At 45.1% G+C, this 18,573-nt stretch overlaps 1 protein-coding gene across 2 annotated transcripts in view; it reads left to right on the top strand.

Moving 5' to 3' along the window:
- Positions 1–18,573, top strand: part of PRICKLE2 (prickle planar cell polarity protein 2) — a 321,553-nt gene that overhangs the window by 112,974 nt on the left and 190,006 nt on the right. The window lies entirely within an intron of this gene.

The raw sequence follows: 18,573 nt of genomic DNA, 5'->3' as shown, positions 1-18,573 counted from the left end.
AAGAAAGAAGGGTAATGGCTGAGAATGGGTTAAAATGATTAACTTTCTTCTGGAGACATCCAGCTGTCAAATATTTATTTCCCAAGACCCAAACCTTTCTCATTAGAAATGCACTGGCTTGGTCATTGCCGCCTGAAGCTGTGGGTATGTAAATGTCAACTCTCTCACTGGCAAGTTGGTGAAATTTGCTGATGACACAAATCTGCGTAGGTTTGGGAGAAGGCAGGATTGTGAGAAACTCCAGATGCATCACGGCAAACCGTGTGAGTCACTCAGACTGGTCAATGGAGAGTCTGCGGGTTGGGTGGCGTTGGGACTGAAAAGAGAAATTAGCATTTTTAGTACCAGAAAAGAAACCAAACTCAAACTTGAGGGTAGCAGTGTTATTAAATGGCCTTCTACAAAAATCATCTCAAGTTCTCTCTTGGAACTGCGTACTAAATTTGATTCTTCGTATGTCAGAGAAAAAGGAAAAAATAGAGCAGAGCAGCCAGAGCAAGGCTGCGATGAAGTTTCTGGTTTCTCTACCCGGAAGCTACTTTTATTATTAGGAACGGTGATCATAATAACAGTTAACTATTTATTGATTACTTACTATAACCGGGCACTATTACTTGGCATTTTATATACATCTGTAGACTGCTAACTACATGAGGAAATCCAACTGGCAAAACTGAGGCTCAGTTTGATTGTCCAAGGTGTTCCGGCTCATAAGTGGCAAGGAAGGGATGTAAACGAAGACCTTAACACTTCTGCCGTGTAAATAGCAGGTGTCTCCAATGATGGTGCAGAGCCTGCTTGGGATTCTCTCTCGCTCCCTCTCTGCCCCTTTCCTGCTCATTCTCTCCACCCCTCACTCCCCCCTCCCTCAAAAGAAATCAATAAACTTTTAAAAAATTATAAATAGGTGCTTCATTTCTTAACGCTTTAGGCACTGTTCTTGGGTGTCCTTTAAGTACACATGGAACATGTAGACCCCGTACCAAAGCGCCACCCTGGAGGTGTAAATATTTATTAACATTTTCATTTAATAGGTATTTATTGAGCTATCCTTCTCTGCTAGGTATGCACCTTTACTGTCAGAGGGGGAACCCCACTAGAAAAATCAGCTCCTTAATTCCCATTTTTATACCCGCGGGCCAGAAGCTCTTAGATGTTTCTCCTACTTGGGGGCTTTTCTGAGCCTGTCACATTCTTATTTAACCCTTTGAGCAAAGGTATAGATTGTGACAGACATTGGCCCCTCCTCTCTGCATTTATAACTGACCTGAGCTGGGCTTTAGTGCATTTACGGAAGAATGAGCTTGGAGAAAGAAGAAGTCACAATGGGACAGGGCAGAACCTGGCATTTAATAGTGAGCGATTATGAAAGAAAAGCTGACCATTTGGGAGCACCTGCTAGATTTCCAAACACTGTTACCGTATTTAGTTCTCACAAAAACCTTGCCAGGTATCTCTGAACTGCCCATTTTATTTTACTGTTCCAACACACTGAGCAGGGAAAGTTTCGACGGTTTGCCCAAAGATGCACAGATTGCAAATGCTGACGTCAGAATTGTTCATTTTTGTCTGTCTTCTCTTTCTCTCATCCTGGGGGAACTCCACCTTCCAAATATAGTGAGTATCTGACCACTTCAGAAGAAACAACCCATCTGAGCCAGCCTCCTTTCTTGCCAGAATTACTCAACACGGTGAGCAAAGGAGTGGCCTGCGGGGTCCTTAGAGGGCCTGCCTCATTCAGCACCACAGTGGTAACCTCGGGGACTGCCTCCCCTCCTGTCCTTCTCCCTCCACCCCAGCCATCTGGCCTCCAGCTGGTCCTTGAACACCTAGAATGACTTCCTCTCCCCGAACTCTACACTTGGGAGTTCCCTCTGCCTGGAAAGCCCTTCCATGTTTCGTGTTTGCTCACATCCTTTGTGTCGTCTTCCCATTGAGACAGACTCTGTCCAGACTCCTGAAAATTTTAGCTGTGCCATAGGCTCGGGCTAAGGGTGGCGTGGTAGGCAGAAACTGTTCGATAGCCTCCGTGACCTCTTCCCCTGATGTCATTTCCACGGTTATGTTACGTGGTACGGCCAAAGGCAAAGGGAAGGCCATTTGGGTCTAGAACCACAAGGAAATAAATTCTGTAACAACCGGATGAGCTTGCAGTGGACGCATCTCTCGAGTCCCCAGATAAGAGGCCCACCCCGCTAACACCTGATTTCAGGTTTGGGACAGCCGAGCAGGGAACCCAGCAAAGCCCCCTGGACTTTGACTGACAGAACTGTGAGAGAACGAATGAGTGTTGTTTTAGGCTGCTTAGTCCGTGGTGATTTGCTGGAGTAAAACTAACAGATACGGCAAATAGGATTCACCTCTCCTCGCGGATTGGATCCCTGAGCAGTGCCTGCCCGGATGCCTGTCTTGAGACTCCAAGGTGGTTCCGAGTGTCTGAGAATAGCTGCGTGTTGGTACATTCCTGGTCTGGGCTCGTTCCTCTGACTGGAATGGTGGGATTACTTGGACTTGATGAAGTTATTGGGCTGGAGTCAAAAACAGAAAACATGGATGGTGTCATTAAAGAAAACCGGCCAGCAGAATAAGAATCGAGCATATAAGTCTCAAGGTGCCTGGGTGGCTCAGTCAGTTGAGCATCCAGCTCTTGGTTTTGGCTCAGGTCATGATCTCACGGTTGGTGGGATTGAGCCCCACGTTGGGCTCTGTGCTGACAGCGCGGACCCTGCTTGGGATTCTCTCTCTCCTTCTCTTCCTGCCTCTGCTAGACTCATGCTTGCTCTCTCTCACCCTAAGTAAACGAGTAAACTTAAAAAAAAAAAGAAAATAGTAAAAAGAATTATATAAGTCTCTCCTAGGCTCTTTGGGCTGCTAGGACAAAATACAGACTGGCTGGCTTATAAACAGCAGACGTTTATTTCCTTCTCACAGTTCCGGAGGCTGGATAGTCCAAGATCAAAGTGCTGGCAGATTCCATGTTTACTGAGAGCAGACTTCCAGGTTCACAGACGGCTGTCTTTCTGCTCTGAGCTCTCTGGGGTCTCTTTTATAAGGGTACTAATCCCATTCGTGAGGGCCCCACCCTCATGACTGAATCACCTACCAAAGACCTCACCTCCTAATACCATCACACTGAAGGTTAAGATTTCAGTAGGTGACTCGGGGAGCAGAGGGCACAAACGTCTGGTCTTCGGCAAAGACGTGGAGCGTAAATTCTGTTAGAGCTTGTTGCAATTCCTCTCCTATCCTTGGTGTCTAGAACAGTGCCTGGCATATAGTAGATACTCGGTAAAATGTTTTGACTTGATGATCTAGGTCATGAGGGACAAGAGTGAAAATTTGGCCCAGTTGTTAACTGGATGTGTTGGTGCTAGAGTGGCCTGGAGTCAAATTCCATTTCTACCACTGAACAGTTTCTTCCCTTCAAAGAGGGGGAGACAAGAGGGTTTCTTTGCCTTGTGGTCATGAGATTTAATTGAGATATGGTACAATATAAATTGCTGAACCCAGGGCCTGGCACCTGATCGGATTTGCCGCTTGGTAGCTATTTTAGAATTACTGTTATCAGTCAAGGTTGTTAGTTGTAAGTAGCAGCCCTGAGCTCAGGCCGATTTAATCAGGGAGGTCTCCATTCAAAGGTTATCAGGAAGCTTACTGAATCCCCAGGAAGGCTGGAGAGTCAGATTCTGAGTGCAGACAGATCAAAAGGAAGCACTCTTTTGAGTCAGACAACCAGAAGCACGCCAGGGAAGAAAATGGGTCTGCATGGACATTGCTGCCCACGGTGCATATGCTGGAGGGTCCCTCGGTGTGCCTGACCTGGACCCCGCCTCCACCCTGCCACTCCAGAAGCCCATGTTGCAGCTGGTCAAAAGACTCACGTGACCCCCACCCCCACCCCATCCTTGCTCGTTTGTGTCATTGGATCCATATTCTCGTCTCTGGACAGCTACATGTGATTGGTCAGGCCTGGCTCATGCCTGTGAGCTTTTGACTTTCCACCCTCTCTAGTGCAAAATAGGCTCTGTCTTCCATTTATAAGGTAGGGATTCTCCAAATATTAAAAGACTTAGAGGGGCGCCTGGGCGGCTTGGTCAGTTGAGCTTTGACTTCAGCTCGGGTCGTGATCTCAGAGCTCGTGAATTCAAGCCCCACGTCGGGCTCTGTGCTGACAGCTCAGAGCCTAAAGCCTGCTTCGGGTTCTGTGTCTCCCTCTCTCTCTCTGCCCCTAACCCACTTGCATTCTCAAAAATTCTCTCTCAAAAATAAATAAACGTTAAAAAAACAAAAAAAAAAAAAGAACTTAGATGGCAGAGACATCCCTCCCCTCCCAAAGACAAAAACCCCTGTATTCATCATCAAGTTGCAGATTTGGGGTCAGAAACTCTGTTTCAAGAGGTCAGGGAAAGCTCTAGGACCTAGTCTCAGGATGATTCCAGGTAGGAGGGATGATTCATGGGGGCCTTAAATAGATGTAGAGGAAGGTGTCTTATTTTCCATTTAACACTGGCTTTTACCTTGACATCTTATGATTAATTCTGTACCAGGGTCATGCATAATTAAAGGGTCACTTATGTCTAACTTCGGAATGTGGTTGCAGCAGGAAGGCACCTGTAAGCATGAGCTGTATCTGAACCCAGTTCCAGAGCTCTTGGCCTTCATGCTTCGGGTAGGACCTGTGCAGTCCTGTGAAATGTCCAAGGGTGAACCATTGTCTGGTTATAAAGTCAAGTGTTGACTGTCATTCTTTTCCTGTGGTTTTTATACCTGAGAATGCCTTCTAAAAAATAATCCTATGTTAATTGGTAACATTTATCTACTACTTGTCATTTTGTATCCTCTAGCTAAATGCTTTAAGTTGTACTTCTCATTGGATTCTTCATTCTGTGAAATGTGGGGGTAATTAGCCCCATTTTATAGACCATGAAACCAAGGCTTAGGGAACAGGTCAACCAGGTTGTAGGTGATGGAACTTGAACTTGAACCAGGGTGTGCCCCACACCAAAGTGTATGGTCTTCATCAAAGATTTATGTGAAGCTGATAGACTGTGAGCACTAAAAGCCCTTTGCACATCACCGAGCATTACAGAGGGTGAGGCATGACGACTGTAGAAAATTTGCAGATGCTCTCTTACTGATTTATTGACTGAGAGAGCACGAGAGCTTCTATGTGTGGGGAAGAGGGAGAGGGAGAGAGCCAATCTTAAGCAGACTGCATGCCCAGCGTGGAGCCCGACATGGGGCTCCATCCATCTCACAACTGTGAGATCATGACCCAAGCTGAAATCAAGAGTCGGACGCTCAACTGACTGAGCCACCCAGGCAGGGGCTCCGCAGGTACCCTTTTAGTTTCAGGATGGGATTCGGGAATTTTTAGATCTCCACCTGTTTCCTCAAGGTTTTGCCTATAGATGAAGTTTCTGTCTTCTTCTTCTTCTTTTTTTTTAATGTAGTAGCGGTATGAGAGAACTATAATTTTTTCTGTAATCAAGATAATGAACTGAGCTGCCTATATTTATTTCCATTAGCACAATGATTACATATAATTAAAACTGAGGCATCATCCGAAAAGGTCAGATAACAAAAAACATGGGATAGAGAGATGAATTATCTTTTTCCAGCAAAGATTTGTGCAGGCCTACCTGGAACAAACGCCTGTATCCCTCCCACCTCCCCGCCAGCCCCCAGGGCTCCGTGCTGCCTTTTCCTTTTCCGCCCCATCTCACCTTTACAAATACTAAAGTTTCATTAATTATATTTCTCTTCTGTCCTCCTCCTCTTAAATTGTAAGCTCCTTGAGAGCAGCAGTCTTTGTTTCATTCTGTGCCACATCTCAAATGTCAGCAGGAGTCTTGCTGCATGGTAGGCTCTCAGTAAATAGGTGTTGAACGAATGGGTGATTGTAATACATAGTAGCAGAAGTAGAATTAGATGAGAGGAGAGTCTTGGAAACGATGGCCTTCGTTTGCATGGCTATTTCACTTGTCTCTTGCTGTGGAACAGACCCTTCCAGAAATGTAGCGGCTTAGAACAGCAACCAGTCCACTGCCTGCCTGCGGTTCTGTGGTCAGGAATTTGGGCAGGGTTCAGCTGGCGTGACCTGCCTCCGTGCCACATGGTGCTGGCAGGGGGCAGTTCTGCTGGTTCTGGAGAATCCCGGTTGGCCTCACTCAGGTGGGTGCTGGGTGCTGACTCCTGGCTGGGGTGCCTTAGTCTTCCTCACGTGGCCTGCCTCTGCACATGAAGGCATGGCCCTTCATCCTGCAAGGGCCTTTCTCTCCATGTGGTCTCTCTGTCCAGCCAGCTAGCCTGGACTTCTTTATGTGATAGCCGGGTTCCCAGAGCCAAAGTGGAAGCTGCAGGGCCTCTCGAGGCCTCTCAGCGCCACATCCCAGAATGTCACATCTGCCACCTTTTTTGGGAAAAGCCAGTCAGCCCCAGAGCCAGCTCAGATTCCAGGGCTGGGGACCTGGACGCTGCCTCCTGGTGGGAGGACTGGCACCTGACGTTGAGTGTGGTTGGAGGAGAGAGGCCTCCTTTTGGGGTCTGTTTTGTTTTGCTTTGCTTTGTTTTTCATTTTGCTTTATTGTGGTAAAATATATGTGATACAGCATTTACTGCTTTAGTCATTTTTTAACCATACAGTTGAGTGGCACCAAGTATGTTCACATTGCTGTGGGACCGTCACCAGACCTGGTTTCCTCTCCCCAAGCTGAAACTTCCTTGTCACTGAGCAGTAATCCGCCGTTCCACTCTTGCTTCCCAGCCCCTGGCAACCACCGTTCTGCTTGCTGTCTCTAGGTTTTTTGTTTTTGTTTTTTCTTTACTTTTGAGAGAGAGCGAGAGAGAGCGAGAGAGAGCATGCGCACACAGGGGAGGGACAGAGAGAGAGAATCCCAAGCAGGCTCCATGCTGTCAGCACAGACCGACGTGGGGCTCGAACCCATGAACTGTGAGATCTGAGCCAAAACCCAGAGTTGGACGCTTAACCCCCTGAGCCACCCAGGCGCCCTGCTTTCTGTCTCCATTAATTTGACTCCTCTAGGTATAACCTATCTAGACACTTCTTTTGCGTGGAAAGATGTAGTATTTGTCTTTTCTGGAGGAGCTCATTTTACTTGCCGTGATGTCTTCAGTGATCATCCATGCTGTAGCACGTGTCAGAATTGTATTTCTTTTCAAGGCTTAATACATTCTTTTGGATGCAGGTACCCTGTTTAGCCATTCATCCTCCAGTGGGTACTTGAGTTGCCTCCACTCTTTAGCTATTGTGCATGATGCCACTATGAACGTGGGTGCACAGATACGTGTTTGAGTCCCTGCTTGCAGTTCTTCTGGGTGTATACCCGCATGTGGAATTGATGAATCACGTGGTACTCCTCTCTTTCGTTTTTTGAGTAACCTCCATACTGTTTTCCACAGCAAGTGCACTGTTTCACAGAGAGGGAACTTTTTCAAGGAATCTACGATGCCACAATAATATAATCTCATTCTCTTTATAACCTAGATTCACCACTTTTATGAAAAATTGTGTTTCAGCAGGAAAAAAAAAAGATTATAATACACATTTTTTTTTTTTTACTTTCTTTTTGTAATTTCTTCCTTTCTTTTCCCACATGTATTTATGGTCCTGGAGAACGTCAATGTGTCAGGTTTTCTACCGTTCCTAGGTAACTCCTCTTTTTAGCGCAGCAAAGATCTATGCCAAGTTCAGCTAAATGGCAAGGGTCACTTACCCCAAGGTTTCTGCTCTCTGCCTTGCTTCAACTCTGCACCTCACACAGATTTCTGGGCAAGGGCAGCATCATTTCCCTGAAAAGCTTTGGAGAATTGCCCCAGAAAACGGCTCTGAAGTACCTTCAGCTTCCTAGCATTTTGCCAGCCCTCTGTGACTAATCTGAAAATGAACCTTTTGAGAAAAAGAAGAGAAAGAGAAAAGCACCCTCCCAAGACAAATAATGAGAAATTGCTAAAAATAATAGATGCTTTATTGTTTCTCTTTGTAAAGGCCATATTTTTGGCTGGCTTTAACTATTATTCATTCCCCTGGGGCACATTTCGTTTTTGCTGAAAGATTGTATAGTGAGGGGGAATAGCTTATAATTTAGGCTACAAATTGTGTGTGACGTTTCTGTATCTTGCTTGGTGATTCTTATCTCTAAGGTTATCTAAGAAGAGCTTTTTCTTTCGTGGGCATTGCTTGAAAGCAGGTGATGCTTCTCACAAGCAGGCATACCCCTTATTTTTTTGAAGAATGGGCTGAAGGATTTTACCCCTCATATTTACAATATAATTCTGTACCCCTAAAGCCTTCAGTATTGGGAGGAGGCCTGTAAAGGTGAGTGTGCTGGGATTTCTCAAGGCCTTTTTGCAGTAAGTACATACCTCCATTTTCCTTTGAAGGTAAACTTTGGTTTAGTACTTTCTAGGTTTCAGCCACCCCCATAGGGATTCCACACGGAATAGAGTAAGGAAGGGCTTTGTAATCTGGCACATGTAGGTTTCATTCGATATATGCCTACTCACTAACTGTATGCTTTGGGGCAAATTATTACATCTTTGTCGATTTCAGTTACTGCCTCTATAAAATGCAGAAATCATAGTACCTACCTCAGTAGTTTGACCTGAATAGTCACATAAGAGTGCTTGGTGCAAAATATGATGTAAATAATTGGGGGGGGGGGGTTGGCGCCTGGGTGCCTCAGTTGGCTAAGCCTCTGACTTTTGATTTCAGCTCAGGTCATCATCTCACAGTTCCTGAGACTGATCCCCGTTTTGTGCTCGGTGCTGACCACATAGAGGCGTCTGGAATTCTCTCTCTCCCTCTCTCTGCCCCTTCCCTACATGCACGTGCATGTGCATTCTCTCAAAATAAATAAATAAACTTAATGAATGAATGAATTATTGGGGCACCTGGGTGGCTCAGTCATTTGAGCCCCCACGTCTAGAGTTCAGCTCAAGTCATGATCTCACAGTTCATGGGATCAAGCCTCACGCTGGGCTCTGTGCTGAGAGTACAGTGCCTGCTTGAGATTCTCTCTCTCTCCCTCCCTCTGTCTCTGCCCCTCCCCTACTCATGCTCTTTCTCAAAATAAATAAACTTAAAAAAAAATTAAAAATAGGGGTGCCTGCGTGGCTCAGTCGTTTAAGCGTCGGACTTCGGCTCAGGTCATGATCTCATGGTTCGTGGGTTCGAGCCCCGCATTGGGCTCTGTGCTGGCAGCTCAGAGCCTGGATCCTGCTTCGGATTCTGTGTCTCCCTCTCTCTCTGCCCTTCCCCCATTCATGCTCTGTCTTTCTGTGTCTCTCCAAAATGAATAAATGTCAAAAAAAGCTTTTTAAAATTAAAAATAACTTTTAATTATTTAAAATATGAAAATAAGGAATGTGTTACATGCTATCATAAATACCATATTTTGCAAAAAAAAAAAAAAAAAAACAAAGCAACTGTGCCTATTGGCATTGTTTTTCAATATTTTAACATTTAGCTTAATAGATAAGAGAGCTGGCTAATCATATCAGCTTCTGCCTTGAAATTTTTATGATGTTACAAATGACTTAACCTCTGGAAAACTTCACTGAACATCCATTGAAGAATGAGGGTGGAAGAGTGCCTGGGTGGCTGATTCCCTTGAGCTTCCGACTCTGGATTTCGGGTCACGATCTCATGCTTGTGAGATGGAACCCCACGTCGGGCTCTGCGCTGACAGTACAGAGAACCTGCTTGACATTCTGTCTCTCTCTCCCTTTGAAAATAAACACACTTCAAAAATAAAGGAATAAAATGTTATTTCAAAAAAGAATGAGGGTGGAAATGACATCTTTGGTGGTATTATGAGAATAGCTTTACCTCATGGACCCCCTGGAATGATTTTGGAGGTTCCTGGGAGTTTTCGGACGACACTTTGAGAACGAGTATCTACCTTTTCCTGCTATTCAGGTAAGAAGTATATGGTCTAGTTAGAACAGAGGAGGGGAGACATATTAATAGCTATTTCTGAACCACCAAATGAGGTACAGGAATGGCTGGCACACAGTTGGTAGACTAATTTCACCTACTGTTTCTAATTTAATTTACGTGATTCGGCCGAAGGAGAAAGATGTTTTATATCCATCTTATAGTGAAGAACAATCATGCTGAAAGGTCATCTTGCTCAGAGACCCCTAGAAGAGCTGAGCCCAATGTAACCTGCCCATTGTGCTGTTCTCCCAGTAAGTAGTGGACATACTGCATTGTTTTGTAGGCCACTATGAGTGAGGGGCCTTTATTAATCGGGACTTGGGGTTTTTAGTGACAGAAGTCCACCTCAAACTTATTTCAGCCAAAAAAGGTAAATTTATTGCCAGCAGAAGCGAGCAGTAGATTAACGTCAAGCATGAGTAGATTAAGAAGCTCATCTGTCCTGTAACAAAATCAGACCTCACGTTTTCTCTCTTCATCCCTTTGGCTTGGCTTCCCTTTTAAAAGTTGGCATAATTCTTAGGCGGGATTTGACCCTGACGCCTCTAGGCTTTTTCTAACCAGCTTGACAAATCCTGCAAAAAGGAAATGAATTTTTCTCACGAGTGTCAGCAGTAGTCTTCGGGATGGCTCTTCCTTGCAACAAAAGGCTACCCATAAGCGAATCCCTGGGCCAAGGAGGAAGCGGGCTACGGTTGCCCAAGGTTAGAACTCTGTGCCTGGGGCACCTGGGTGGCTCGTTGGTTGAGCCTCCAACTTTGGCTCAGGTCATGATCTCACAGTTCGTGACTTTGAGCCCTGCGTCGGGCTCTGTGCTGACAGCTCAGAGCCTGGAGCCTGCTTTGGATTCTGCGTGTCCTTCTCTCTCTGCCCTTTCCCTGCTCACACTCTGTGTCTCTCTCTCTCTGTCTCTCAAAAATAAACATTAAAATAATAATAATAATAATAATAATAATAATAATAATAATAATAAAAGAACTCTGCCAGGAGCGAGGTTAACCCACCTACTCTTATGTTAGCCTCAGTCATCTCATCTTAGAGTGGTGGAGGGGCACTTCCTAAATGAAAATCAGAGTGTTTTTAGCCCTAAACTGGGTAAAACCCATTTGGTAAAATCCCACAGATACCCGCGGTGGGTCTCATTTGTCTCATGTATACCATTTTAAGTTCATACCCTAAATGGAATCCATTGATTCCCGCCCTCCGTCCCCTTTCCTCTTTCTACCAGGTTGTTAAATGGGATGCTGTGGTCCTATCGAAATGTTCCTTGGCCCTCTGCTGTTAAGGAACTTACAGTGTTGTCCTGGAGATGCGTCAGACACACACACAGGCACAAAATGCTCTGAAAATAGGTGCCAAGCAACAAGTCAGTGCACAAATTAGTTCATTAAAAATGAATCAACAGTCCAGCTTAAATGTCTGTGAGCCAAGAGATTGTGTAGAGAGTCACAATAGACACAAATTTGGGGCACGGCATGTTTGATGTATAAATTACAGAGGAACAGGCACACTGTGGCCTTTGTTCTGCAAGAGTGTCCTGAAGAAGTCAGCATCTCTCTTCCTGGGAGATAAGGAAGGGGTTGAAGTTGAAAGAGTAGGAGTTAGAAGTCAGAGACTCCACTCGTTCCCTCCCTCCGTCCCTCATGAATCGCTGCTGGTATTTGCGTCCTGTTCAAAGTTGCAATGTCCACGTAGAACTTGAGAAGCACGCCATCCCCTTTCTTTGCATTTTGCTGCCCCCACATAACGAATGTGTACATTTTCCCACAACTGGTGTCCAGGTGACTATTCAGTCCTGCACCCTGACAAGCAATTTGTTGGGATGGTTGTTGCTTCCCCTGGGAAAAGGTGTAATTCAGCGGAGCAAATGACTTGTTGTTGGGATCAGACATTTCAACAATACTGGTACTGATAGACCGCCATGGCTTTAATTTTGTGATTGTATACGGGTAAATTGCGACGTAGTATTAAAACTCTGATTTAAACAAGATGTTATTTAGCAACTTAGGATTTCTGTTTGAAGGGTAATTAAAAAAATATTTCAAGCACTTCATATGTTATGACTGAGCATTATTATTAACTGCTGTGATGCATTTGTTTCAAAAGAGAAGGAAAAATGGAGCTTGTGTTTCATGAAGATTGTTTAGCTGTTAACTGAGTTTTAGGAATTCCGGTATTGTTCCGTTTATTTCACGCGTCAAGAACAGCCACTCTGAATTAGTCTTTACTTGAAGACGTTGCTTTGTAATGTTCAGGGATTGTTTTCTCCAAAGCTCCCTTTTCCAACCCAAACATGCACAGATCGAAATTTCTTGCTCAGACATTGTAATGCTCACTCACTCCAGTGCAAAAAAAGAAAAAAACCAAAAAAAAAAAAAAAAAAAACCAGGAAGAAACTGGCATTTCTACAACCAGTTGGAAGCTTTTATCTCCAGGTTTTTTTGTTGATACTTAAAACTGCGCTACGTGCATCGGCTTAAGCCCTGCTTTCACTCTGAGTCCTAAATGGTCAGCGGTAAGGACTAACTAGCTTGGACTTTCCGTTCGGAACTTGCTTTTTGATGGCACATTGTGGGGGCATTTTTTTTCCTAGTTTCCACTCCTTACCCCACCCCCCGTTTTGGTAGAGAAAAGTCTCCATACTGTAGTTAGTAGAACTCCACCTGATGAAATGGAGACCCATTCCTCTTCATTAGAAGAGAAGCTCTTTTGGGGGCACCTGGGTGGCTCAGTCGGTTGAGCGGCCCACTCTTCATTTCAGCTCAGGTCAGGATCCCAGGGTCGTGGGTTCGAGCCCCACGTTGGGCTCTTGGCTGAGCATGGAGCCTGCTTAGGACTATCTCTCTCTCTCTTTCTGCCCCTCTCCCCAGCTCATGCTGTCTCCCTCCCTCCCCTGCCCCTCAAATAAATAATATAATCAAATTTAAAAAGGAAGAGAAGCACTTTCAATATCATTGCATGAGTCAGCTTGGACTGCCGTAACAAAGTCCCACAGACCGGGTGAGTTAAGTAGCAAAGATTTATTCTCTTGCGGTGCTAGAGGCTAGAAGTTAAAGATCAAGGTGCCAGTAGGATTTGTTTCTGGTGAGACCTCTTGGCTTGCAGATGACCACCTTTTTGCTATGTCTACGCCTGCCCTTCCCTCTGTGTGTGTGGATAGAGAGGAGACAGATATCTCTGGCCCTCCTCCCTCTTCTTATAAGGACACCAGTCCTATGGGATTAGTGCCCCGTCTTTATGAACTCCTTAGAGGCCCCATCTTCCAAATACAATCACAGTGCAGGGTTAGGGCTGCAGTATATGAATTTTGGGAGGACATTGGAATTATTTTGTTTTTCTCTTCCTCGAAGGGTAACGTAAAAGTCTTTTCTGTGCTTCGAACTCACATGGCATTCTTGTCGACCACAGTCTCTGCTGGGAGAGCTCAGCAAGCATGCTGTGGGTGGAAAAGGGACATGGTAAACTATTTCAGCTGGTGAGAGTGGCATGCCAGATTAAAAGCACAGAAAATTTAATCTCATCTCTTCTTGTTCTCCTTTCCTGTAAATGCATCCTGTCCTATTTGTAACTGTCTGTTTATTTCTCCGGCCTCTTCTGATGGATGCCTATTATTAAAGTGGATAGGGCCCTGAAGTGGTAATAACAGAGGCAGTTCCCGGGGAGAGGAGGTTTGCTTAGTGTGGCGATGAGCCCTGTGTTCAGCAATCTCGTCTTTGTCAAGAGACTGGGCATCTTCCCACGTTCTCGGCTTTGGCCTCTGATTCTATGCCTGTATGTGCCCACTTGTTTATGTGTTTCTAATAGGACAGTGTTTGAGAATTGATGCAAGTTATCCCCTGTTGTTCCAGAATTTGGGCCAAGACCCAGATTCGGACAGAGTGCAAATACCCTATATTCTAAACCCTAATGTTGGGGCCGTCCAGCCCTTGCCAAAGGGCTCCATTTCAGTAGGGTGGGCCTTGGCCTCACCCACAAACTGAGCTGATAAAAGAGAAAAACTGGAAAGAGAGAAAGGTTGTCTTTTTAGGGAAAAGAGTGTTTCCCAAAAGGTGTTCTCTCTCTTCCCTTCCGGTAAGGGAAGTAGGGGGTTGTCCCCTCACTGTGAGCTGACCACAGCCAATTTGATCCCTCTAGATTTTTTTAGAAGCCACCAAAGAAGCTAGAGTTGGTGAGTATTAGCTGCTCTTCTGTAACCTTGCTCCAATTTAATGAAGGCAGGCCTTGGACCAAATTCTCCCACGCATACAGACATTTACTAAATGAATATTCATTAGCAGAGCAGGCTCAAAACAGCTCATCAGCCCCTTCTGCAAGCCCGGTGCTGTCCCAGCACGCTGTACTGCTCTTCAGTGGTGGTGGCTACACGCTGGGACCGTCAGGGGAGCTTTAATAAGGTCCTCATACTGGTCCTCCCTCACAAGATCCCTGCATCATTTCTCTGGGTGAGGCCCGCTATCGGGATTCGAAAGGCTCCCCATGCCCTGCTCGTGTTCTGCCAGGGCTGAGAACGAGTGTTCTAGAAACTCCCATCGTACCGTGTATGAAAGGTTCATTTAAGGCCAGCCCATCACCACGACAGAGGCAGGATTCTGACTCCCCTAGTTAGGACTCTTCAGGTAGAAACTCTCCTAAACCAGCTTCTGCACCTAGGGTTGGGGATGACGTCAGCGGTGATGTCATGAGGGGTACAGGGTACAGGCCCAAGTGGACTTTTATTTCCAGTCCATGCAGAGGTGGAAAGTATATCCAGACTATTTTTGTCACTCAGAGCTTTCTAAATACCTTGGATTTCACGAACTAGACCTTATTTCTAACATCCATTATGCTAATTAACAAGTCATTAGTTTCACCAATAAGAACCTGTTTTGGCATCCCTGATGCTAATTAACAACGGCCGGTTGTTGATTAAACTCAGCTAAGGAAAGCGCGCATATGGTAGCTTTCCTTGGATTATGGCCCTTTCCAGTGCAGGGCTAAGTGGCCTCCCGAGTCTGTGTATTCTTGGTGGCATGTTAGCTCACAACCCCTAAATTTAAGGCTAAACTAACTGGCACACGCATGATATCACCCTAATTATGCAAATGTATTTTAAACAAAATTATAGTCGTATCGTGCTGCATTTCTTCAACGCCGCGGGAGGGATGTTCCAAGAGAGTTGTTTATAAAGTCTGGACATGTCCCAGCTGCCAATCATCCCCTCTCTGCCCTCCAGTCAAGTCCGGGCCTGGTGATCTTCTCTGGTCTGCACTTTGCAGAGTTACTGCAGGGACTTACTACCTCATGGAGCCTTAGCAAAAGACTAAACCAAAAAACAGGAGCAGAGTGACCCGTGGGATGGCCAGGCACACATTGGGCCGGGGTACCTTCTAGTTCTGCAGAGGTGTGGACCTCCCCTTGTCATTCCTGAGGGTGCTGGATTTGGAGGACAGACGGAGGAGGAGGCTCTGGCTTGTGGAGAAATGCTGCATTAGAGGAATGTGGCCCTAGACCACCCGCTGGGAGTCAGCCACATGCAGCTAAATTCTCTCCAGAGGACCTCCAGCGACTAGGGCAGCTCGGTGCCCCTCGTTCACACCAAATGTGCGTAAGGAAACCATACTAGCTCTCCACGTTCTGTGTGTGATCCCACTGTATCGTTGGCTTCTCCTGCAAGAATGCTGCGTGGCAATCCACCCCTAATCCAAGTGGCCTGTCTGTAACAATGATCATTTCTTTTGGCTCATGTCAGCTTTTCCAGGATGGGTTGGTGTCATACTTCAAGCAGCGAGTTGAGCTATGCTTTTTCACTCTGGGTGAGCCTCTGATCTGCTCCCATGTGTTTAATTTGGTACCCAGGCCAAAGCGGGGGCAGTCTCCCCCACCACGGGGGAATTTTTACTCATGGCAACGAATGAGGTGCAAGAGACCAAGCGGTCCTGCTCATGCACGCACGAAGATTTGCTGGTGTCATGACCACTAACATGCTCTTGGTCAGGGCGGTCACACGACCGATCCCAACATCAGGGAGGCAGAGGAAGATACTCTTTCCGAGGAGGTATAGTGGAGAGATGAGTGTTTTTGAACCATCTCTCGTCTACCACAGGAGCCGAGAAAGAGGCGCGTCTCATTTTTCCTTTCATCTTCTGTGACCCAAACACCAGGGCGGAAGGTTCAGGGGAGAGAGAGAGAGTACCCCTGAGAATAGACTGCTCACCTTGTGCCTTAAGGGTTCAGCCCCCTGCCCTGGTGGTCTGAGGAAGGAATGTTGATCCAAATACAAAATAGAGGAGTTTTCCAAAGAACAGGGCTTAGCCTTAGAAAACCAGAGTGAGACGCTTGAAATAATTGGAAGTTAATGAAAAATTAGAGAGTCGGATTAAGATGTTTATTGGGGGGAGCTTTCCACCTGATAGGTAAGTTTGACGCAGCAGCGTTGAACACTGAGATTGGTAAAATCATGCCATCTTGTGTTTATTCCTCCATACACCCAGATGCCGTGGTAATCTGTTACATATGCCTGCTTTCATGTCATTGAGGAAATACCTACGCAGATTCCTAGTCTGGTGGTACCATTTGCACGAGCCTAGGGAAATTCACTCAGTTTGCAGGAGAAAAGGTAACAGAACTGGATGTCTCTGTGGAGTCTTTTCCTTACCAAGCCCTAATAAGTTGCTTCTCCTCTTTGGGATTCTAGTTGCCCATTTGTTTGTCGTGGATAATGCTGCCTTTTCATCGAGTAATATGTCTGAAAGTATGCTTCACAGACCCCACTTTTGAGTTGTGTAATAACAGTTTCTCTAGAAAGGATTCTATGATCAGATAAATTGGGGAAACTTCAGGTTAAATAAATATAATACTTTTCCTCACTGCGGGACTTTTCAGAGCCTTAATTATGCTACTATTCATTGTAAATATCTAAAAAGAGGAATATTTCATAATGATTTTTAAAAATCATTTTGACTAGAGAATGCTTTTTGCCCAGGGAATACTAGGTCTGTACATGGTGATAGCATATGCTGCCCGGGGGAAATTATACAATAAATTGTGTTATGTACCTTTGGGTTTTGGAGAAAAGTACGGGCTAAATTCATGGATTGTTTATTATTATTATTATTATTATTATTATTATTATTATTATGTATTTTTCTTCACTGTACTATTTCAAACATCCCACCTCCACTAAAATTCACAGTACCTATGAGGCTGAGTAGTAAAATCCGTTTCCAGCGAGAGAATGTGACAGTCATCAGGTCTTAGAGAAAAAGAAGTATAGGAGAAAATGTTGAAAGAAATAAAAATCTCTGCAGCAGTGGACACGTCATCATTGACTTGATTCATTTCTGGGTTAAAGAATCCTAGTTCCTTTTTTCCTGCTGGATAGCTAAGCTCTGCTTCGGAAGAACCGTCTCTTGAGAAATTTCATGGCATTGTTTCGTTCTTGGCTCCATAGGCAAAACATCCTTCCTCCGTTCTTGACTGAGGCTCCGTTGCCAATCCCTCAGTGACATTTGTGAGCAGACTTTTTTTCCCTCGCTCCATTTTTCTTTGCCCACAGCCCCAGCCCATCACCAGCCCTGGAAAATCCTGTCATCCTCTTTTCTGTTGTTGATTCTGGGTCGCCATGTTTTTGTCAGAAAGGACTCTCACAGCCCTGTGAGTGTGGTTTTGTGCTTCAGCTGGCCACTCACCTACTTGTCAACTTTGCCAAGGCGACTTCTTTCCCAGCCCCCCACAGCCCTTCTCTCAGCACAAAAAAAACTAAAGGCACTCATGGGCTCTATCGTCAACTTCATTTTCCTCCAGTTCTAGACAAATCTGCTCCGTCATCTCTCTCTTTTCTTCCTCAGAAGGTCAGGGAAAGCCTGAACCTCCCCCCTACCAAAATAATAACAATAGCCCATTCAGTTAATCCACTACAACTCCTTGAAGTAGGTGCCGTCTTATGCCCTTTTTACAGATGAAGACGGGAAGGTACACAGAGGTTAAATAATTTGCAGGAGTCCCGCAGTTATCAAATGTTCTCACTTAGATTTAACCCGGTAGTCTGGCTCCAGAATCCTGGCAATCTGTTGGGGTTTTTTTTGTTTTTGTTTTTTTTCGTTCATTCCTATCAGCTTAAAAAAAAAAAGTTTATAGAGGTATGATTCACGCATCATAAAATTCTCCCCTTCAAAATGAACACTTGAGTACATTCTAGTGTAATTACAGAATTGTGCAACCAACACCAATGTCCAATTCCAAAATATTTTCATCACCCCAAAAGAAATCTTGTACTCATTAGCATTCATTCCCACATTGCCCTCTGTCCCTAGTCTCTGAATCTACTTCCAGCCTCTGGGTTTGCCTGTTCTGGACATTTCTTGTAAATGGCGTCACGTAATGTGTGGTTGTTTATGACTGGCTTCTCTTTCACTTAGCATAAGATTCTCAAGGTTCATTTATGTTGCAGCATGTATCAGCATTCGCTTCCCCTTTTTATTGTTGAGTAATATTTCATTGTATGAATTTGCCACATTTTGTGTTTCCATCTGTCAGTTGATGGACATTTAGATTGCTTCTAATGTTTGGCTGTTGTGACCATGCAGCTGTGAACATTCGTGTACAAGTTTGTGTGTGTGCATACCTTTGCATTT

The sequence above is a fragment of the Panthera leo genome, chromosome A2 (genome assembly GCF_018350215.1).
Source record: "Panthera leo isolate Ple1 chromosome A2, P.leo_Ple1_pat1.1, whole genome shotgun sequence".
Lineage (NCBI taxonomy): Eukaryota > Metazoa > Chordata > Mammalia > Carnivora > Felidae > Panthera > Panthera leo.
The sequence above is the reverse complement of the archived record's forward strand: the minus strand, read 5'-3'. Positions and strand labels throughout refer to the sequence as shown.